Here is a 23,754-nt window from a genome sequence, read left to right as displayed (position 1 = left end):
ATCCTGCACAGCTCCTGAGGCTGGGTTCTTCCATTGCCCTCCTTAGCAGGAGTTTATTGATCCTCTGCCATTACTGCGTCTCTACCTTGGCTTCGACTGTTCCTGGGATGTGTCTGCCTTGGCTTCAACTGCTCCTGCCATTCCGCTTCATTCCCTCACCCACTAGCCAGGGCCTCTGTCCTAGACCTTATAGATTTTGTATCTTCTCTTTACCCTAAACTTGGGTTCTTTCTTAGCCCCTCTTAGCTCCTCTTACCTGATGTGCAGACAAGTCTTTTCTGCTTCTAGTTCCATTAATTGACTGCTGAATTATCTCACTTCCCTCCTACTTCAACCCTTAGAGAGAATGGAATTTTGGCAGCCGGTCACCATTGTCTCTGTTTGGGAAAAGTTTTGCTCATGCCAACTCAGAGGTCACTGACCGACATGGATTAGCTGTCCTCAGGCCAATGCCCACTCAATCTCCACGCAGCCAGGGTGAGGGCAGAAGACAACATGGCTGCCTCTGGCATCTCCCTCGGGACGGTGCCGTGATTGTCATGTCAAGTGTATTCTACCTTCTAGCAAAATAAACCAGTTGCCGTTGAGTCAGCTCTGACTCATGGCCACCCGCTGTGTATCAGAGTAGAACTATGTTCCGTAGGGTTTTCAATGGCTGACTTTTCAGAAGTCAGTTGCTAGACCTTTCTTCTGAGGCATCTCTGGGTGAACTTGAACTTCCAACCTGTTTAGCAGTGAGCATGTTAGCTGATTGCACCACCCAGGGACTCCTTCTAGTAAAATCCTTACATCTTTCCTTGTGTTGTCCTGGACTGTGAGATCCATGAGGAAAAAGCAAGAGTCTTTTTGCTCGCAGCTGTATCTTTGGTACATAGCACAAAGCTGGTTGGTTCTCAAAATTATTTGAGTATTTTTTTAATGTTGACTATCACCAGGTTATCTTCTCCTTGCCCTTGTTTGCCTGGTTAAACCCTAGTCAGCCAAGGCCCAGTTCAGGAGATGAACTTCCATGTTGCTCTATCATGCTAAATTATTAAAGCCTCTTCTATAATCCCAAAGACTCTTCTAATTCCTAAGTATCCTGTGTATATATCTGTCAGATCCTTCTTACCTTGTACTGTAGCTGTTTATTCATTACAGAGGGCAATTATCATTCATAGCAGCCCTGCATCTTCTGAATAGCTTCTCCACATTCAGATAGTTCCCCCTCGTATAAATTCCACATTCCCATCTAAGAATGCCCACATTTCCAAGCCTCTTGTGCCAGGATGCAGGTATTGATTTATATTCCACCAGTCAGATACACCCATGCAGGACTTGGATTCAGATCTAAGTTTCATGAGAAAAGAGGGGGGGCACGGGCCATCCATTCTGCTGGCTAGGATAATGGCAGATGTGGTAAGGTTACGCCAAAAGGAGTGGTAATGACTTTCTGATTCAGAAGTTCCTGTTTGTGGCAAAGGCAGCTTGTTTTGGTGCAATCTTGGAAGCTCAGCCTGGAGTCTGTTCCTTCCCAGTGATTTTGTGAGATATTTATAAACCTTCACTAATAAGTTTCAGTTTAAATTAGCTCGAGTGGATTCTATTATCTGCAACCAAGGACCTTGGCCAATACCTGCTCCTTTCCTATCAGTCTGGGCTTCGTGAAGGCAGGAAGCACGCCCTGTTCATCTTTGTATCTCTAGTACTTATCACAGTATGTGGCACATAGTAGGTTCTCAGTAAATGTTTATAGGAGGTATGGATTATGGATTCGTGCTTTCATAATCTGTCTTTGCTTACGTCTGTACAGCTCTAACTATTTTGTACTTTTGTTGCATACAAAACCGCTCTTTTGATAAATCATTCATTTATCTGCTCATACAGATTATTATCATTTCAATACCTGAACACATTTTTTCAAGTTCCTACTATGTTCCTGCAATTGTGCCAGGCACTGTATATGTAAAGTTAATAAGATACATTCCTGATTCTAAACGTAACCACAAACCAGTGGGGAGAGCCATCATTTTACTATATAAATATGATTTGTAGCCTATGCTTGGAAGGAGAAAGAAAACAAGCGAGGTGGTATTTGGCCATTCTAAATGAGGTATGATAAGAATGCTGCTTATGGGATTTTTAAAATATTCCCCTATTGAACCAGAGTCAACTCTTGATTATTTGTACTGATGGTGTGGAAAACAGCTTTGGCTGCCGTAAAGAAGCTCATCAGCCAAATAACATTTATATGTCGCTTTGGAACTTTTTTCCAAATGTGGAATCTTATATTCTGGGAATTTATTTCAAACAAAATGATGCGGGAGGGCTGGAAAGACTTGGCTGGCTCCGGGAAGCCGTCCAGCTTCCCTGGCCTGCGTCTCTGTTCAGACCTTTCCTCTAACAACGTTAGTGCCGGGAACGAACTCTTCGTCCGTGGCATCAATGCAAAGCATTGACCAGCTTGGAGCTGCCCGACTGGAATCTTTCTTAAAGTTGGAAATATCATTAGGTGTTTCATTTCCACAGGGCTTCACAGTTGGGACACAGGGTTTATATAAAATCAGAGCGATATGCGGTTGAGGTGACAATGAAGGAGAGAAAACAGTAAACTTGAAAGCAGAAAAGATATTGCCTAATCTGCTGACAAACCTTGGATAGTTTTTATGTCTCTCTATTTCCTCCATTGCCTTATAAAAAATGCTTAGTCCTTCACTCTGCTGGAGTCCCAAGTTTCTTCCTATAATAGCCATTCTTGGCATTCGCTTCTTGCCACACACTGGGCTAAAAGCTTCTTCTGTGTTATCTAATTCTATTCCCACACTAACACTCTCTAATTCCAGCGTTACAGGTGAGAAAACCACTCTGGGGCAGGCAGGAAGGAAACTGCTGAGGCCATGTAGGCGAAGACTGAAACTGGTTGTTGTGACTCTTCATGTTGTGCGCTCACTGCTGTTCCACAATCATCCAATACCAAGGAACTTCAGTGGAACTTCCAAAAACTTCCTCTTGTCCCTGTTGGCATCTTGAAGGGCTCAAAATCTTTTGTATCCTTATTCTACTTCAGAATCTGATTATTTTCATCAGCTAAACCCCAAAGTGTAATAAAAGTCTATCTTTTATATTTTTACTGTAATCCCACTTTTTTGAAGTTACTATACCATAATAGAAAATCACAGTCTTCCATACATGGCGGGTTTTTTGTGTGTGCGCGTGTACACGTGTGCGTGTGTGTGTGTGTGTGTGACAGAGAGACAGAAGTTGAGAGACAGGGAGAGAGGGAGAGAGAAATTAAGAGAGAGGTGGGAGACAGACAGAAGTTGAGAGAGGGAGAGAGAAATTTAGAGGGAGGGACGAGAGAAAGAGGAGGAGGGAGGGAGAGAGAAATTAGAGAGAAATGCTCAGAAAGAGAGAGGGAGAGAGATTGAGAGAAAAACAGAAATAGAGGCAGAAAGGGAGAGAGAAATTTAGAGAGAGAGAAAAAGAGAGGAACTGGGAAGGGGGAGGGAAGGAAAGAGAAATTAGAGAGACTATCTGCTGTGTGGTTTCTAGAATATGACAGGTATCTGCAGTAATAACATCTCATATGCCTTTTTGTTTACGAAGGCATCTTGAATTTCTTACTTATTTCTAACCTTTACCGCAAAGCTATGGAACAGGTATTAACAGTCTGTGTTACCAGGCTCAGGAATGGCGAGCCACGCAGCGGTGACGATGGAGCGGTAGGTGGCAGAGCCCAGACGCTGTCCTCCGACCCCGCCCCGCAGTGCTCGTCAGATGCCACCGCTGCCTCCACCTGGGCTGCTCCAGCCCGGAGAACAGCCCAGCCGAAGTGACAGACAGACCGTCGAAAACGGGGTCACGAAGCTCAACTGTAATTTCCCACAAAGGGATAAATCTTCGAAACAAGCCACAATTAAGTTTCCAGCGGCATAAATGTTCCTTACCCTGGGTTTCAAAAACACAATAGCAGCCAAATGGCAGCTCTTTGAGCAAGCAGAAGAACAGAGTGTAATTTCACAATTTAGGACTCACTTTTTTTTTTCTATGTTTCTCAAGTAGTTTCCTGGGAGGGTCTGTGCATTTTGGGGGTGGCTGGTACTAACACGTGCTGGCACTTTATGGCCTCCGGGCTGTGCAGAGAGTCTGCACGGGCTGCCGGGTAATTCTCCTCCTTGGCTAATTGCTGCAAACTTCCTATTCGCTGTAAATGGCAGATGACAAAGCTCCCCAAAGAAACTTCTTATGGCTGTATTTGTCCATATCAAGGGAAATTAAAATACCCACATTTACTGCTCTGAAGCACGAGGCTTCATTTGCATATTTTATTGATTCCCACACATGCGGTTTTCTGTTCAAGGAGGAAAATGCATCAATCTGTCAGCACTTACCTGCATAGCCACGTGAGCACTTAGGCTGGTTTGGAAACCCTTGGGAGGCGAAATAACGTTGCAGAGACCCTGAGAATACTGTTTACTTTATAGCTTTCTCTACAGCCTTCATAGTTACTAGACTCAAAATTTGCCCAGTAAAATCAGTCTCACAATCATAATCATTCAGCAACGAAGAGTCCCCCTACACAATTTTTTTTTTTTCAGATCTGAAAATTCCCTCACAAGTGTGAGAAAACCCATTCAAAGGAAAAGGCAAGGAGAGAGTTTATTCCATTTTCTTGGGCCTATTGACTGACTTTTTTAGGTAGGCAGTTTCTGAACAGGGTTTAGGTAGATGGGGAAAAAATATGTGTGTACATACACACACACATATGCATATGTGTGTGTGTGTCTATGTGTCAATCTCTATATAATTATCTTTTCTTAATTTATTGGGAAAAGGAGAATCACCACCCTCCTTTGATTACCTTTCTAGTACTGGGAAGTCCTTTATTGCACAAGTCAGGACTCAAGGACGCTTAGGGACAGGTGATAGGAAATCCAATTTGAATTAGTTTAAGCAACAATAAAAGAGAAAGTTGGATTTATTTAGCTCATTTAGATGGAAAGCCCAAACAAAGATGAAGTTTCAGGTATGGCTAGGTTCAGGGGAACATACACTAGGTCATCAGGGCTCGGTCTCTCTTGCTCCATCTTTTAGTGTTGATTTCATTCTCAGGCAGAAATTCTATACCTGTTGGCTTCAAACAGATCCAAGCTTACAATTTACCAGTTTAGCAACCCTGGTGAAAAGAGAGCCTTTTTATTAATAGTTTCAATAAATAGTCTTGGGATTGGTTCTTACTTGACCAGTTTGGTTCATGCATTCATCCCTGAACCAATGACTATGACCAGGGGAATGGAACATGCTGTGAGGCTGGGCCTGAGCCAGGTGCCCACACTTAGAGATTGGAATGGGGTCAATCCCACTTGTACCATGTGACCTGAGAATGGGGGAGGGGTGGTTTCCCAGGGCAAGATACAAGTTCTGCCGCCAGCAGGGAGAACAGATGCTGGGTGGGCAAAACCTGCAAATTTCCATTGCATTTATAGACTCATTTTAAGGATAGATTTGAAGATTATTTTTCTTTTCTCTGCTTAAGTTCTGCTGTTCTCCATAATAATAATCTTAATAGGAATCTTATTAGGAGGAGAGATCATCAGCCTTACCTCTCTACTTAAACAATCCTACCCTTTTACCTGGTGTATAGACAAGATTATTATTCAAAAATGTTTTCTGCATTAAAAAATTGCATAGAACTAAACACACACATACACACAAATGAGTGCATGCAAAACCAGTGACGTCTGAAGAAGGCTGGTAGATTGTTCCAATGTCAGTTTCCTGGTTGTGATATTGTACTATGTTACCACGTGGAAACACTGGGTGAAGGGTATACAGGATCTCTTTGTATTGTTTCTTACAATGCCTATAAATCTACGATTATCTTAAAATAAAAACATTTAAAAAATGTTGTTGCCTTTTCCTGGAGAAGTTCGTGTTTCCCAACCGCATTGATGGCAGGCTTGGTCACAGTTGTTGCTTTGGCCAATGAGATGGGAGCAACAACACTTCTGAGCAGAAGCTTTTAGAGCACATTCTCATTTCCCCCCACATTCCTTGCTTTCTCCTTTCCCGTTGCCATGATGACGGGCAATGTTCCAGACAGAGGGGGCTGGGCCAGTCAGACTATCTCCAAGAGGAGCACAACTAGCTTGCATGGACCCGTAGTGCAAATAAGAAGGCAATCTTTGCTGCTATGAACTATTAAGATTTGAGGGTCATTTGTTACTGCAGCATAACCTAGCACATTGCTTACCTAGCTGCTTCAGAATCATCAGGAGCACTTGTTAAAGCACGTTTCTGAGCCTTGCCCAAGAGATTCTGACTTCACACTTTTGTGGTTAGCCTGAGAATTGGCATTTCTAAGCAAACATTGGGGTTGTGTTGGTGTTGCTCCTCCAGGGATAACATTTTGAGTAGCGTGTCCTAGCGTATCCTGACTGATACACATTCTCTGATTCTCTAGGGAGTCTCCATTCTTCCCTTGAACATTCCCAAGTTTTCATGTTCCTTCTACCCCAAAGCCCAGAACTGGGCCTAGAATAGTGCCTAACACAGTGATTTTGTTAAATAAATAAATGGCCCAGTGTTCTTGATAGGGCCTTATCTATAAGCTCAAGTGCAAAAATAGTCTTTACAGTCTTACAATCCCAGTAAAATAAATGCTAGTGTTCCTTAAAAAGGGTGCATATTTTTTTTCCTGATTACAAAATAAGTAAATGTTTATTGTAGAAAATTTTATTTTTGAACATGAAAATCAAAATTCAAACCATAATCTAACCATTCAGGGGAGCTACTATTACAACTTTGGTACATACTCTTCCTGTTAACAACCTGTGTTATGCAGATGACACAACCTTGCTAGCTGAAAGCCAAGGGGACTTGAAGTGCTTACTGATGAAGTTCAAAGACTACAGCCTTCAGTATGGATTACACCTCAACATAAAGAAAACAAAACTCCTCATCCCTGGACCAGTAAGCAACATCATGGTAAACGGGAAAAACAATTGATGTTGTCAAGGATTTTGTTTTACTTGGCTCCACAATCAACACCCAATGAAGCAGCAGTCAAGAAATCAAACGACGCATTGCATTGGGCAAATACACTGCAAAAGACTTCTTTAAAGTGTTAAAAAGCAAAGATGTCATCTTGAAGACTAAGGTGGAACTGACTCAAGCCATGGTGTTTTCAATTGCCTCACATGCCTGTGAAAGCTGGACAATGAATAAGGAAGACAGAAGAAGAACTGACACCTTTGAATTATGATGTTGGCAAAGAATACTGAATATACTATGGACAGCCAAAAGAATGAACAAATTTGTCTTGGAAGAAATGCAACCGGAATGCTCCTTAGAAGCAAGAATGGAGAGAATACATCTCACATACTTTGGGCATGTTATCAGGAGGAATCAATCCCTGGAGAAGGACACCATGCTTGGTAAAGTAGAGGGTCAGTGAAAAAGAGGAAGACCCTCAATGAGATGGAATGGCACAGTGACTGCAACAATGGGCTCAAGTATAACAAGGATTGTGAGGATGGTGCAAGACCGGACAGCGTTTCCTTCTATTTTACATAGGGTCGCTATGAGTCGGCACTGACTCAACAGCACCTGACAACAACTTCCTGTTTTTGGTGTATATAAAAACCCCAACCAAACCTGGTGCTGTTGAGTGGATTCTGCCTCATAGTGACACTACAGGACAGAGTAGAACTGCTCCATGTGGTTTCCAAGGAGTGGCTGTTGGATTTGAGCTGCAGACATTTTGGTTAGTAGCCAAGCTCTTAACCACTGTGCTACCAGAGTATATGTAGTTATATAATATTGTGATCATTCAATACATTTCAGGAAAAAAGTGAAGTTGTTGAAGATTTCATTCTACTTGGAACAATAATCAATGTTCATAGAAACAGCAGTCAAGAAGTTAAATGACTTATTGCATCGGGCAAATCTGCTGCAAAAGACCTCTTTAAACTCTTAAAAAGCAAAGATGTCACTTTGATGACTAAGGTGCAGCTGACCCAAGCCATAGTCTTCTCAATCTCCTTATATGCATGTGAAAGCTGGCCAATAAAAAATAAAGACAGAATAAGAATTGACGCAATCGAATTACGGCGCTGGTGAAGAATGTTGAACATACTGTGGACTCTCAGTAGAATGAACAAATCAGCCTTAGAAGAATGTGCTCCTTAGAAAAGAGGATAGAGAGACTTTGGCTTTCTTACTTTGGACATGTCATCAGGAAAGAGCAATCACTAGAAATAGACATCATGTTTGGTAGTAAAGAGGACCCTCACCGAGATGGACTGACACATAGCCACAACAACAGACTCAAACACATCGACGATCATGCAGGTGGCGCAGGACCGGGCACCATTTCGCTCTGTTACATCCGAGGTCATCATGAGTCAGAGCTGAGTCAACACCACCTAACAACAATAATCGTGCATTAGCAGATGAGGACACTGCTCGGTAAATTGTTTTACTAATATATTGTGAATATTTCCCCATGTTATTAAATAACATTCTGGCAGATCCTTTTTCATGGCTGCATAGTGCCACCATGGAGCCCTGGTGGCACAGTCGTTAAGAGCTCTGCTGCTAACCAAAAAGTCGGCAGTTCGAATCCTCCAGACGCTCCTTGGAAACCCTATGGGGCAGTTCTACTCTCTCCTGTAGGGTCGGTATGAGTCAGAATTGACTTGATGGCAACAGGTATAGTGCCATCCCTTAAAGGTGAACTGTGTTGATGCACTCTTGATACTGGCTCATGATCAGCCTGTGGTTTACTCTGACCTCTTTCCCTTTACTCATAACTGATTTCCTCCAATCCTTTTCTATCTTGTGTTTGTATAGTTAGCAGTTCCTTCTGAAAAGATTTCACCAGGCATGTGTCACTGATGATCCTTATTTTGCTTGTTTATGATGCTGTCTCCACAGAGTTCAAAGGGCCAGTAAGTGACTATGAGACCCTTGTCTGTGAATTATGGAGTCGTTTCTTACAATAACACCTGATGGACCTCTCATGCAGGTGGCACGCCTGCCTTCACCACTCTCCCAGGCTGAGCTCCCTTCTCTCTACTGTGGACCTTTGACCTGAGAGGGCCTGTGCAGAAGCCTTGGAGAGGAGCACCAGTTCCGCCTATTATCAGGACGAGCGTGGAGAGATCAGTGCTGACCCTCGTCCAGAGTCTCAACAATGGAGGCAGGTTACCGTTGAAAGCCCAACAAGGGACGGAAGGAAGTAGGCTTTATTGAGCACTTGCTGTGTGCTGGGCCCCGTAAGAAGGGCTTTTACATACACCGCCCAATCACATTTCAATCCTATGAGAGCCAACCGTTAGTTTTCACAGTGTCATAAATGAGGAAACTGAGAGGTCATGAGGTTAGGTGCTATACAAGTGACTAAAAGAAAGGAGAGGAAAAACTTGTTTAATTTCTGGGGTTTCTTACATCAGGCAAATAAAGGAATGAGCTTTTATATGAGGACAGACTGAGGTACTGACACTTTCTAGCCTGGAAAGTCTAAAGAAGGATGTGTTCAAGAACCATAACATGGAAGAAAATCTGCTGGTTGACCATGAACTGATTCATCAAATCCCAGGTCCCTGGAATGGAAGAGACCTGATATACTCTACGTGGCCAGGGTCAGGTAGCGGTTAGTCCCTCAACCCCTGGAGCCCACCACTCATTTCCACTTTCTTTTCTTTCTTGAGAACTCTGCATCCTTCAGCAAGCCATTTAACCTCCACCTCAGTTTCCTCATCTGTTTGACAAACGATGATAATAATGACACCACATCGTAAGGTTTCTATAAGGATTAAAAGAAAGAACCTATATAAACCTTGCGGAGTGCCTAGTACCCTAGTACCATTACAGTAATTGGGGGGCATGTTTTACACATGGAAGAGGTAACTGCAGATCAAAAGGAAGCTTATTTTACAGGGTGGGAAGTAAACTTGCTCAACTTACTGGCCCAGAAGGTGGCAAAAACTAAAAATAGAATTAAAAAAAGTTAGGTCATGGTTGGTTAACATTTTCTCTACCGTAAGGGGAAGAAAATCTGTTTCTGGCCCCATGTAAGTGGAAGATGCCGTCATCAGCTGTGAAGGGAATTCGGTTAGTCACTGGTTGCCATGCCGATGCCAACATCCCCCTCCGCCTACTCTACCATCAACACATTTGAATAAGTAACGATGATCATGGCATGTACTAAAATGCTATTTTTAAAAAAGAACTTCTGTCAAAAGTCTGGTTTTTAGAAAGAATTGCTATAGGCCGGATAAAGATTAGCATAAAGTCCCTAAAATGCTTTGAGTATAATCGCAGAAGAGGAATCTTCTGTAGATTATGAAAGGACTCTCAGGGGTCTTCTTTTTAGGGGGAGTGGTCCCCTCCTAACCTTCCAAGCTTGACCAAATGTCCCCTGGTGGTGTCAGAAACTGAGCTTTGAATAGACCAAGTCCCCAGTTCAAGACTGCCCTCCCCACATGCTGAAGCCTGATGTGGGTCTCCGTTTTTCTTCGAGCATGACTCGAACGGCTACAATTCTGTGATGTGTACCTAAAACCTTAAATAAAAAAAATTTGACCTAAGAATTTAGCTTCTCAGAATCAACCCTAAGAAAGCTCATTACTGACATGCAGTAAGACTTATAGTTACAAAAACAAACAAAACACCACACACACACAAAGGAGCAAAAAAAAGAAATAATCTAAATGTCCAAATTAAATTGTTGTGCATCCCTGTGCTAGCATATGATGAGCTATTAAAAATAAGGCTGTCAAGGAACATTTGATGATGTGCGGAAAATACCAAATATTGTTAAGTGAAGCAGCAAGGAGGTTGCAGAGCAGAGGATTCAGTAAAAGAAAAATTTGATGTCCGTATGCAATTTTATGCAAATATATGCATAGGAAAAAACTAGCAGTCTGTTACTATAAAATGTTAATAATGGTTATTTCTGGGTGGTAGGATTACAGGTGGCTTTTGTTTTCCCTTTATGCCTTTCTGTATTTTCAAAAACCATTTTTTAAGATGGTTGTATAATTCTTTGGTAATCAGAATAAAACCCAGTAACTGTCATCCACGGAGAACTGAGGGCCAACTCTGTGTCTGGAGCGTGCAAGGGAAGGGCCAGGGAGGGCTGTGCTTGGGTTATCTGTGCCCAGGCCCCTGCCTCACCCAGGGCACCAGGGGTCACTTCTGAGGCGTGAGCCAGGATGACTCAATTCAAGTCTGTGATGAGCTGGCCTCTCAAAGATTCATCAGCTCCCTGAAGAAGCAGCATTTCGCAGTCCTGGAGGTTGGCCCCAACCAGCCCCACTACTAATAGTGTTTGAGTGTCTCCAATCAGTCTGTACACTCTGGTCCTGGCTCAGCCACAGATGCTGCTCAAACATGAGCTGGTTTTCCAATGCCAACACCCATTAGAAGGGACAGGTCATTACTTAGGCTCGTGGAGGCTCCACAAAAGCTTTTATGACCAAGCGAAGCCCCAGCATCACCTCGGCCTCTCTCCCCACAACTCCATCTCTCAGCTCCCAGGGAGCACCATGTAGAAAAATCAGAAAAGTTGTATTCCTCCAAGCACAATGCTGGCCATTTTGTAAGAACATGACTGTGTCGATGAGCAAAGTCAACTACAGAGGTAGACATCTCTCTTCCTGCAGTATTTCTCAAAGTTTAGTCCTACAATCACATGCCCAACATTTTCTGGCAAGAAAATGCAGATGTCTGGGCCTCACTCACGGTCTACCAAAATCAGAATTTCTAGGAGTGAGAGAGAATTCCAAGGATCCTAGGACAGGAGAACCACTTCCCCAAGAACTGAAAAAAGGAAAGTGAGAACGCACAAGCATGGGGGCGAAGCAGCATGCAGGGACACCTTGCCTGAGCTGGGTATTCCGCTTCTGTGCACTCCAATCTAAAAAAACTCTACCATTTTATTGAGTGCCTACTGTGGGCTAGACACATACATTATCTCAGACAATCCTCTTAGCCCCACTCCCACAAAGCTTTTTTTAAATCTAGATGAGGAAACAGTAGGACAGTTTGCTGGAATTCATATACCCAAACCAAACCCATTGCTGTTGAGTCGATTCTGACTCATAGTGACCCTATATGATAGAGTAGAACTGCCCCATAGGGTTTCCAGGGAGCAGCTGGTGGGTTTGAACTGCCAACCTTTTGGTTAGCAGCCAAGCTCTAATGACTGTGCCACCAGGGGTCCAGAACTCATATAAGAATTCTTTAATTTGAACTTGAACACAGTAAATTGTTTCTCTTTCCTCTGGTTCCTCTCTTTCCTTCTCAAACCTAAACCTAACTTGCTTTCTTTGGCTCAAAAGAGATAAAGTAGTTTCATCTGAGGTGAAACTCCTAAGACTCTCTACACCGCTCACCCTGTGCTAGGTCCCTTCACTAGATGGTCCCTCTCAGTGGTTTTACAGGTCAGAAGTTGTGACTACATAACTGCTTGTATGGTACCTAGTGCGGGCAGTGGTGGTTTGGTGGTAAACTTCTCCTCTTCCACGTGGGAGACCCAGGTTCGATTCCTAGCCAATGCACCTCAAGCACAGCCACCACCCATCTGCCAGTGGAGGCTTGCATGTTGCTGTGATGCTGAACAGGTTTCAGCGGAGCTTCCAGATTACGACGGATATTGGAAGAAAGGTGTGATCTACTTCTGAAAGTCAGCCGTGAATAAGACAGATATTGGAAGAAAGGTGTGATCTACTTCTGAAAGTCAGCCGTGAAAACTCCGTAGATTAGAGCAGTCTGATCTGCAACCAGTCACGGGGATGGAGCAGAACTGAGGAGTGTTTGGCTACGTTGTACATGGGATTCCCACGAGTCAGGGGCTGACTGGACGGCAGCTGACAACAACTACAACAAAACTATGGTGCAGAGTGCAGGGTGGGGAATGGGTTCAGCTCGGGGCTGGCCTGTACTGCTGAGCACCTGCTCCCTGTCCTCCTCCCTGGACTCCATTGAAGAGGTGAGTCCAGGCTGTCATGTTTCCACCATGCGACTCCTCTCAATACTCTCCCCCTCCCACCACTACAAATAATGGACCAGGGTGTGTCAGAAATGGCTGATTGCCCCCTTTGACTGCCTAGTCAAAGGCTACATTTCCTGGGCTCCCTTAAAGCTAGCTTGGTGAACTGGCTGCATTCTGTCCAATGGTAAATGAGTGAAGGTGATGTGTGCAATTTTAGGGCTACGCATTTCTGCCATCCTGCTGGCTGTCGTGTGGATGTGGTGTCTGCCATCTGGACCACGAAGTACAGGTATCCACCTAGGAATGACAGAATAGCAAACCACAAGGAGCATAGCCCCTCACCAGCTTTGCAGAGGAGACCCACATGGTAGCTTAGACTTTCTTAGCAAGAAACAAACATGGATCTTGCTTAAGTCAACTGTTACTTAGGGTCTATGTTTTTTTTGTTGCAGGACTCAAATTGATACCTGAACCAGTCAAAGCCATGGCCAGTCAAAAGTTAAGTTGGCAGGGAAGCTGGCTAGTGAAGCAAGAGGAGAAGACGCAGACATACAAGGAGGAGGAAGCAGAAAAAGGAAACCAGGGAGAGGGTGGCTGGTGCCGTTCTTGGTGATATCCTGGTTCCCAGCACAGTTCCTGTGGGGCCCAGAGATATTTCTTGCTGTTGAATTTCACAAAATTGCCCTGTATTCTTTATACTTAACTACTCTGAGCAGGTTTTACTTCCTTGCAACCAAGTGAGCTGTAATTAAAATAAAGTGCCTTTTATGATTTCATTACTATATTTTTACTATTATTATTTTATATTTCTCCAGATCTCAGATCATGTTTTTTTCCACATTTTAATATTTCTGAAAGTCGGATGTACTTTTTATCTCATGTTTATGGTTAATGTGTCCATATAATATTTTTTCCTCTCAAAAGTTGGTAAATCATGGCTTTGTTTCCCCACCACCCTCTTCCATTTGAATGGATGCCATCTTACGAGCAGATGCTCGGTAACTATCCAGTGGTTGAATGAAGAACCCAGTCAGTCATGGGTGTCATCACATCAGAGGAGCCGCCCCAGGACACAGCTCCCCAAGGGACTGACAATTCTCTAGTCAAGAACTCACACTTTTCAAGGCCACACAGTACTTTGGCCCAAGCTATTTCCAAAGCCCTGAACATATTCTCTCTTCCTTTATTTTAAACTCCCACTCCAACTCTTAAATCTTAACTCCAGTGTTCCTCTTCTGAGAGCTTTCTCATAGAAACCCACCCACCCGTGCATCAACATCACCACTGCCTCCATCCTCTCTCCCTGCTGTCACGCACTACCCACCAGAAAAGGCCAGTCATTGCTATCTCACCACTTGAATCATCAGCTCCTTTTGGGGGCAACATCTGAACTTTTCTTGGCAGCCCAGAAGGGTGTACAGGATGAGGTATGTTCTCCACCATCAACCTGGCCCCTCCTGGGCATAGTGATGATGGTGGATCTGGTGCCTAGAGCATCTTCTTCCTCCCAACAAACTGTTGTGGGCTCTGGGAACCAGTGGGGAACAAGAGACTAACACCTATGAAACCCTAGACTCTTGGTTCATGTCAACACGTGTTATCATGAGCAGTTACCATGGATTAGGTCCTGAACGTGGACAGGGTGATGTGCTGAGCTGGTTATAGGCATTTTTTCATATGATCCTCTCTCAAATGTATGAGGTAGCTCTGCAGGGTGCTGGGGATACAGAATGAAAACAAGTGAAAATGGTAAAAGCTCTTACCAAGGAAGAGCAGAGAACTACTCCCAGAGGGGAAGGGCCTGGGTCTGCACTGGGAGCTGCTCTTCTTGGTGCTTTGCCTGACACGCTCCTTTGCCCCTTTTGGCTACAGTTTGAGGAGATGTTGATTTGAGCCCAGGTACAGTGTGAGTGTAGGCACATGGGGCTGCATCCCCCCTGGGAGCTCCCAACTGTGAGAAAATCTGACCTGTGGTCCCAGGCCTGACCTCTAGGTCTCCAGTTTCCCTGTGTTTCGGGCTTGCCCAGGATGACTGGGGGATTGGGCTGTTTCCCTGCCTCATGTAGGACAAGTGCCCTGCCCCGCATTCTCAGGAGACCTAACCCCCTGCCCAGCCAATGTCAGAGAGAGGCTGACAAAGGGCCTACTCAAGATCTTTCTGATCCTGGAGCTAAGATGACAGGGCCTGAGGGGGGCGCAGTCAGAGGGGAGAGAGGAGAACTGGGAGTGCCGGGTCACAGATGGAGCCCATGTCAGCTGTCAGCGGTGTGCCTGGTCTTGCCTGGAAGTGAAGGATGGAGCAGAGGTGTTGGGATTTGGTCATCAGGAGGTCACTGGAGACCTTCAGGAAGGCACTTCTGGGGAGTAGACTGGGGAGCTGGGATGTGGGGTCAGGGGCTCTCCCTGGCAGGTGGAGCATGGTCTCAAGAGCTGGAAGGGACTTTGGCCTGGGGCTTTCCAGAACTACCTGGTGTCACTTGAGCAATGTCATCAAGGGAACCCCACCCCAGCTTCTCAGCTCTTCCTCCCTAAGTCCTGGCTGGGGGTGTGGATCCTAAGGCAGAATGGGGGGCCCTCAAGCTGCCCTTTGGAGCTGGGCAGGCAGGTTTACAGAACAATTACATGGGCCAGGTGTAGAGAGTGTTTGCCTATGATATGCATATGATTTCCATGTGAATAGCCTGGACTTTCTCTTCCAAGGTAATTTTCAAGTTAAATATTAATTGTTGCTGCCCTTACGATTTAATGTCTTGATTCTGCTTTCTCTGTTCCTTCTCACCCATTTGCTGTCAATGACTCACGTCTCTGTATGGCGGGGGAGGAGGAGGGAGCTGCCAGGGCAGGCTGGGAGGGTGGGCTGAGGCTCTAAAGTACAGTGCTGGCCATGCTGACGCCAGGTGGGGCGGGACGTGGGTGCTGATGGGAGCTGACAGATGTTGAACTGACATCTCCTATGCATAGAAAAGCAATAGGGCCAGTGGCTCAGAGTGGGGAGAGGGATGACTAGGTGGAGTATGAGGCATTTTTTAGGGCAGTGAAACTGTTCTGCATGATGCTATAAATACTAGCATGCATTTGTCGAAACCTATAAAATTGTGAATCTTAATGTAAACTATAGACTTTGTTTAATAACACTGCTTTAATACTGGTTCATCAATGACAACAAATGCACCATAGGAATGCAAGATGTTAATAATAGAAGGAACAGTGGGCTGGGGAGAGAGAGGGTATATGAGAACTTGTACTTGGTACACAGTTTGTCAGGAAACCGAAAATTGCTCTGAAGAATAAAGTCTACTAAAAAAAAAAAAAAAGGAAGAAATAGGCAGATGAAGTAACACATCAGCCAGTGCTGTTAGAGAAACTTCCCAAGATCCCCCTGCTCCAATCAGGATCAATCTCTCTCATGTAGAGACCGAGGCCCCAGGCCCCACCCCAGGCCAAAGGGCAGTGCCAGGAACCTGCTGCTATCTGCCTGCTGTCTGGAGCTTCCATGCACAGCTGCCTGCTGCCCCGAGCTTCCATGCACAGCTGCCTGCCGTCCGGAGCTTCCATGCACAGCTGCATGAAGGCAGGGAAGGATGAACCCTGCTGTGGGCAGAGCAGAGCAGAGCAGAGCAGTGGTTAGGTCATGGGCTCTGGGGTCTGGGGCACCTGGATTTGGAGCCTTGCTCTGTCTTTTACTAACTGTGCAACTTTGGGCAAGTGACTTGCCATCTGTATGCCTCAGTTTCCTCTTCTGTAAAAGGGAATTCCTACTAGTGCCTAATTCATGCTGGCATTGTAGGATGAAGCACTTACCCAGGGCCTGCCTGGCACACAGACTGTGCACAGTGCAACTGGGCTCTAGATATTTCCATCCCAGGTGTGAGGGCCCCCTGACCCCAGTAATTGCGCAGTGCAGTGCGCCCTCAGCCGGCATTTGATCATCCAGCTCTGGCTTGAAGGGTTCCTGCAGCAAAGGCACCAGTTCTGCTCTCCTGACGGTTGTTTCCTGACACACACATTATAACCACATTAAAGGCCCTTTGAAAAGGGAGCTGAGAGCTTTTCCAGGCAGCGTCTCCTGTTCTTGAATGGCTCTCATCAGGAGAAGGAAATTCCTTGGGCTGAGTTGAAATCTCCCTCCCAGAGCCACCCCTGGGAATGAATTCAAGGCCTGTCCTTTGGGGTAGCACAGGCACTTAGCTCCCTCTTTCCTCTGAGGGCTCATCAAAGATTTCAGGGTGATGCTCACTTCCTGGGTCTGCTGTTCCTAAGCCCCTTAGACAAAACACCTTGCCTTTTGCCCCAGAACATGGTGGGGCCACACACACTGGTCTACCCTGACCCACTGATGAGGTGGAAACCCCTTTTCGGGTTTTCTTACTGTGGTACCTCATTGGGTCCGTATAGTCCTCCTGGGAGGTGGGAAGAGCATCCTAAACCTGAAGGTGCTTTAGGTGCGTGTTCTCTTTTAATCCTCACGCAACTCTAAGATATAACTGCTATTACTAGCCCCATTTCATAGCCACGGGAAATGAGGCTTACCGAGGCTAAGGAATTTGCCCCAAATTGCTCAGCTTTTATGCTGGAGAGGCCTTATGTCACCCAGGCAAGCTGGCTCCAGCCACGACTACTAAGTGCTGCTGGGCCACCTCTCTCAAAGTAGTTTTCTCACAATTGGGGTTTCTTTTCTTTTTCTTCCACAAGAGGTGACTGGGGCTCAACACATGAGTTCTTCTAGAATTTTCCTCTCTGTGTCTGTGTTGTGTGCATACTAACGTAAGAAGCAATGGTTCTTTATTTCCTTTGGTTTCCCTTGTAGACCTGAGGCCTTGAATTCACCGGCAGCTCCCTTAAAACCTGCTCCCACTGCTGTCGAGTCAATTCTGACTCACAGTGACCCTATAGGGCAGAGTAGAACTGCCCCCATAGAGTTTCCAAGGAACGCCTGGGGGATTCGAACTGCTAACCTTTTAGTTAGCAGCCGTAGCACTTAACCACTTCGTCACCAGGGTTTCTGGCAGCTCCCTTAGGCATGGTGAATCAGCCTGTTCTGTCTTGGGTCTATGCTTTCCCCTCCCCTCACCTCGAAGCTCTGTGAGAAGGGCACTGGTTTCCTTCCATCACGAGCTCCAACCTAGATTTCTCCTCCTTCTTCCATGTTACCATCCTCAAACCTGCTCACATCTGCTTGACCTCAGGCCGGTCCCAGGCTGAGCACTTTCAGCAGCTCAGATACCTGGGCCCTGACCTCCCAGAAAAACACAATTTCCAGATTGGCTCTCTGAGCTAGGCAGTCCATGAGTTTCCCCCAGGACAAAGAGCCAAATCTCCACTTAAGTGGGTAAAATTGCTGACCCCTCTTAATGGCCATGACCCTATTATTGAAGCTGCATCCAAATCTTGTATTTTTATTAAGTTCAGCAGAAAATCCAGAATTCTCTCTGCAAAACTCAGCTGTGAATCAATATACTTAGGGAGGGGGCCGATCCTTGAGAAAATGGGTAAGAAATGGACTTTCTCACCTTGGCACCTTGTTTAGTCCATATAGTTCTGGGAGGAGAGAAGGTGAGAAGAACACCCTGACTGTGCCACACTCTCTGGGTGCACGCTCTCTTTTAATCCTCTCAACAACTCTAAGATGTAAATGCTATTATTATCCCCATTTCACAGCTAGGGGAACTGAGGGTCCCTCATTTTGTTCACATTCCCAGGGGTTGAATTGTTTCCCCCCAAAATGTGTGTCAGCTTGGCTAGGCTATAATTCCCAGTACTGTGTGATCGTCCACTGTTTTGTTAGCTGATGTAATTTTCCCATGTGACGTTAATGAGGCAGGATTAGAGGCAGTTATGTTAATGAGGCAGGACTCAGTCTACAAGATTAGGTTGTATCTTGAGTCAATCTCTTTTGAGACATAAAAGAGAGATGTGAACAAAGACATAGGGACCTCATACCACCAAGCAAGAGGAGCCAGGAGTGTGTGTCCTTTGGGACCAGGGTCGCTGTGCAGAGAAGCTCCTAGACCAGGGGAAGATTGAGGACAGGGACCTTCTTCCAGAGCTAACAGAGAAAGCCTTCCCCTGGAGCTGGCACCCTGAATTCAGACTTCTAGCCTCCTAGACTGTGAAAGAATAAATTTCTGTTTTTTGTTGAAGCCATCCACTTGTGGTATTTCTGTTATAGTAGCAGTAGATAACTAAGACACAGGTCTAGGCCAGGGTTTTTGTAGGGAAATAGGTCTAGGTCAGGGTTTTTCTGTAAAACTCCAGGAGCCTGTGAAGTATTAGGAGACTCAGTCAATTCTGACTGTATTGGGAATACCAAATAAATAAGTGAATCTTTACTTTGTAAATCCAGGAAGGAACACCTGGGAAGAGGAGTCCACTTAGCCATTTTCTTGGTTACCCAGACAAAGCATAACTACTGGCTAGCATGGTTGCTGCTGGGGATGGTGGAAGTTCAAATCCAGCCCTTCAGGTGCCATCCATCCCATCAGGAAGAATTCAGGAGTAGCAGAGGGAGCACCAGCCTGGGAATGGTGGAAACCCGATTCTAGTACCATCTCTACCAAGACGTTTACTTTCCCTCACTGGTCCTCAGACTCTGCAAAATAAAGAGGTTGGCTGAAATTACCTTGCCCAGGTTTTTAAAACTGTGGAGCCCTTTCTTGAAAAGAAATTTTATGAGAAAGCCCAGAACATAGAACAAATAAAAAGGGAAGCTGCTTGGGCTGAGGCATGGTGTCCCCTGGGGATGGTTCCCCCAGATCCCTAGGAAATATAACATGTAAGTTTGGAAAATATTTCTTATCTGCTCTCTAGCCACCCTTCAGCTCCAGGGAAACCCAAAGGAGACTCTGATGTTTGGAACTCAGACTTTGTCCAGAGAAAGACCACCTGTGGCCCTGGAGGGGCAGGGCAGCTGAGATGCCATGTTGGTAGAGTTCTGTTGTACCACACTTGGCAACCTCTTTCCTTCCTTTCTTCTCATCCTTCTCCAGCTTATTATTCTCCTTCTTTTCCCTCTCCCTTTGGCACTTGGGAGTAGGGCCAGTAGTAATCTTCACTGCATGGCCTAAAAGCTGCTGAGTCTTAATATAGAGGGATCTTCCAGCCTACTGACGGCATGAAAAAACATTCTTCAATGAAGTCCCCAGCAATGGCTCGCACCACCTGGAGAATGGCCATGGTAGGTCCACCTTTGGGAATGAGTGAGGAGGGGTTGCTAAAAACAGGCCATTAGATTTTGAATTTATCGCCTCCTTTACCTGAGATACAGTGTCAATGTTGCTGGGAGAAATGTCTTTTAATGTCTTGGATCATTAAAACCCAATAATCTCTTTGAAATGGCTGAACTGCTTACTGCAAGGAGATAAAGTAAATAAAACTGCTTCTCTGTGTCTGCTGTCACCATATTGGTAGAGCATTTCTTTCCTTTTTTATAACTGCATTCATTTTATTTCAGGCCCATGCATTTATGCCATGCTGGTGGTATATAAATTTGGTAATTAAATCCTGTTATCTTGACACTATGGGTAGAAAGAGAAGCAGTTGTGATGCTTCAGAGAGGAAAAACACAGTGAGGAGGGAAAAGAAGATTTGTTTTGTATTACTAAAAAAAATGGTTTCATAGAGTCTTTTTTTTTAGTACTAGATAGTTGACAGATGCCTGACAAGCAGAGAGCTCCTTCTGTGCAGAAGGATTCCAACTGACCTTGTGAAATTACTCTTCTGCTTTGTTGTGTATCCCAGCAGAGCAGAAAGTGTATGTTATTGGTAAACTCACAGACCTTGTATTTTGTCTAAGCTCTATGGCTTATAAGATGTGTGACCTTAGACAAGTCCTAAGACCTTCTGAATCTATCAGGATGCTTTGGGTTGCAAGTAAAAGAAATTCCAGCCCTGAGTGACTGAATAATTAAAAAACAATTTTATATCCTATGACAAGAAGTTGTGATTAAAGATAACTCAAGATATGCCAGCAGCTCATCAATGTAATGAAGAACCAGCTTCTTCCCAACATCTTCCTTTGCCGTCTGCAGTGTATTAGCATGGACTCCCAGCCTTGCAGCCCCTGTGATTACAAGATGGCAGCCTCAGGTTTAAGATTCTCATGCTGACCCAACAATGTTCAGCAGAAGAAGGCGGCCTGTCTCTTTTATCAGGAAGAAAATATTTCTAGAAGCCTTCTAGAAGATGTGGCATCATATCCCCTTCCCCAGAAGTGTGTCACATACCTACCTGTAAACCAATAACTGGAAAAGAGAAGGGGCTCATCACTACTGGCTTACATAAATCGTGATTTCCTCTCCCTGCCCTCAGGCTGATGATGGGGCTCCTGAAGTATATGGCCAGGCAGAGAAGTTGGGATACCTGAGTAAAATCAGGGTTGTATTGGAAAGGAGGAAGAGGTGTGCAGGTTTGCGGGTTTGGCAACTGATTGTATCTGTTACAATCTCTTTAAGACTGAGTCTCTTCACCTGTAAAACTGGGATCGTAAATACCTACCTTAATAATCCTGTTGTGAAGATTCAAGAGATGACCCCACCAGTGGCTCCACGGAAGAGAAGATCTGGCCATCTGCTCTTGTAAAGATTATAGCCTAGAAAACCCCATGGAGCAGTTCTACTCTGTCCAGTAGGGTCACTATGAGTTGGAATTGACTACACACAGCAACAACTTCTTTAGAAGAGGCTGATTGGTAGGCCTAGGTATGCTTCCCATTCAGCTCCTGGAAGGCCCTGCTTCAGAGAACCAGACTGCCATTAGAAGTGGAATGCTCCCACCAGAGATGTGCTTGGCCTTGGCCACTCCTCCAGGTCACCTGTAGACTCGCCTTTCTTTCACCTGTCTTTTACTTCTTCTAATATGTTCTGTTGTACATAACGTAACTATGAGTCAGAACTGGCTTGATGGCACCTAACAACAACAATGTGTTAATGTAACTGGGATATGGCGGGGCCTTTAATTTCCATCTCAAAAGTTGTAATCAGCTAACGAATGGTGCAATCTGGGCTCACCTCTGATACCAGGATTGAGTCTGCCTTACAATCCATAGGAAGAATGGGTGCAAGTGAAGCCCATGTTATCTTGGAGCCACCCTCCTTCATCATCTCCCCAGATAGACAGTTAGGAATGCCAGGATGTATACGAGGTTCTCTCCGGAAGTGTCAGGAGCCTTTCAGATTAGTAAAGCGTGGGGGACCAGAGGACAGAACTTTCAATAACTTGGTGTGGTGAAATGAGTTCCCTTGTGTGGTCTTTTGCCCTTTTTTTTTTAAAAAAACTTTTATTGTGCTTTAGGTGAAAGTTTAGGCTTAAGTTAGTTTCTCATACAAAATCTATACACATATTTTTAAGTGACCCTAGTTGCTGTCTCTTTAACAGGACAGCACACTCCACTTTTCCACCCGTGATTTACTGTGTCCATTTTATTCAACCAGCTTCTATCCCTTTCTGCCTTCTCATCTCGCCTCTGGACAGGAGCTGCCGATTTAGTCTCATGTATCTACTTGAACTAAGAAGTGTACTCTTCACAAGTATCATTTTATGTCTTATAGTCTAGTCTATTCTTTGTCTGAAGAGTTGGCTTCAGGAATGGTTTTAGTTCTAGGTTAACAGGGAGTCCAGGGGCCATGTCTTCTGGGGTTCCTCCCGTCTCAATCAGACTGTTAAGACTGATCTTTTCACTAGAATTTGAGTTCTGCACCCCACTTTTCTCCTGCTCCTTTGGGGACTCTGTTGTATTCCCTGTCAGGGCAGTCATTGGTGGTAGCTGGGCGCCATCTAGTTCATCTTCTCTCAGGCTGATGGAGTCTCTGGTTTATGTGGCCCATTTTGTTTCTCAGGCTAATATTTTCCTTGTGTCTTTGGTGTTCTTCATTCTCCTTTGGGACCAATTGATGGGTTGGAACCAATTGATGCATCTTAGAGGGCTGCTCTCTAGCTTTTAAGACCCCGGACACCACTCACCAAAGTGGGATGAAGAACATTTTCTTAATAAACTTCGTTATGCCAATTGACCTAAATGTCCCCTGAAGCTATGGTCCCAAGACCCTCGCCCCTGCTACTCTGTCTCTCCAAGTGTTTGGTTGGTTGTGTTCAGGAAACTTCTTAGCTTTCCGTTTAGTCCAGTTGTGCTGACTTTGCCTGTATTGTGTATTGTCCTTCCCTTCACCTAAGATAATTCTTGTCTGCTATCTAGTTTTTTTTTTTTTTTTTTTTAATCTAGTTAGTGAATTTCCCTCTCCCTCCCTCCCCATGCTTGCAACCATCAAGGAAAGTTTTCTTCAGTGATTAAACTTTTCCTTGAGTTCTTATAGTAGTGGTTTCATACAGTACTTGTCCTTTTGAGACAAGCTAATTTCACTCAGCATAATGCCTTCCAGATTCATTCACGTTGTGAGATGTTCCAGAGATTCATCCTTGCTCTTTATCATTGGTATCGTTCTTTACCATTATGTAAATATACCGTAATTTGTTTATCCATTCATCAGTAGATGGGCACCTAGGTTGTTTCCATCTTTTTGCTGTTGTGAACAGTGCTGCAATGAACATGGGTGTGCATATATCTATTCTTGTGATGGCTCTTATTTCTCTAGGGTATATTCCCAGGAGTAAGATGGCTGAATCACATGGTACTTCCATTTCTAGCTTTTTAAGGAAGTGCCAAATCAATTTCCAAAGTGGCTGTACCATTTTACAGTCCCACCAGCAGTGTATAAGTGTTCCAGTCTCTCCACAACTTCTCCAACATTTATTATTTTATGTTTTTTTGGATTAATGCTAGT

At 44.7% G+C, this 23,754-nt stretch overlaps 1 long non-coding RNA gene across 3 annotated transcripts; it reads left to right on the top strand.

Annotated features, from left to right (window-relative positions):
• Positions 1–1,367: 1,367 nt before the first annotated feature.
• On the top strand, positions 1,368–21,384 carry LOC111752669 (uncharacterized). Of its 3 annotated transcripts, XR_002787548.2 has the most exons (3): positions 7,173–12,976; positions 13,197–13,268; positions 13,432–21,384. It is a non-coding gene; the product is annotated as an uncharacterized LOC111752669 (long non-coding RNA). The 3 variants fall into 3 exon arrangements; XR_010317450.1 differs by lacking the exon at positions 13,197–13,268 and having other exon boundaries at positions 1,368–12,976; XR_010317449.1 differs by having other exon boundaries at positions 1,368–12,976; positions 13,197–21,384.
• Positions 21,385–23,754: the final 2,370 nt, after the last annotated feature.

This window comes from Loxodonta africana, chromosome 13 (genome assembly GCF_030014295.1).
Source record: "Loxodonta africana isolate mLoxAfr1 chromosome 13, mLoxAfr1.hap2, whole genome shotgun sequence".
NCBI classification, from domain to species: domain Eukaryota; kingdom Metazoa; phylum Chordata; class Mammalia; order Proboscidea; family Elephantidae; genus Loxodonta; species Loxodonta africana.
This window is presented reverse-complemented; position numbering and strand designations above follow the sequence as displayed.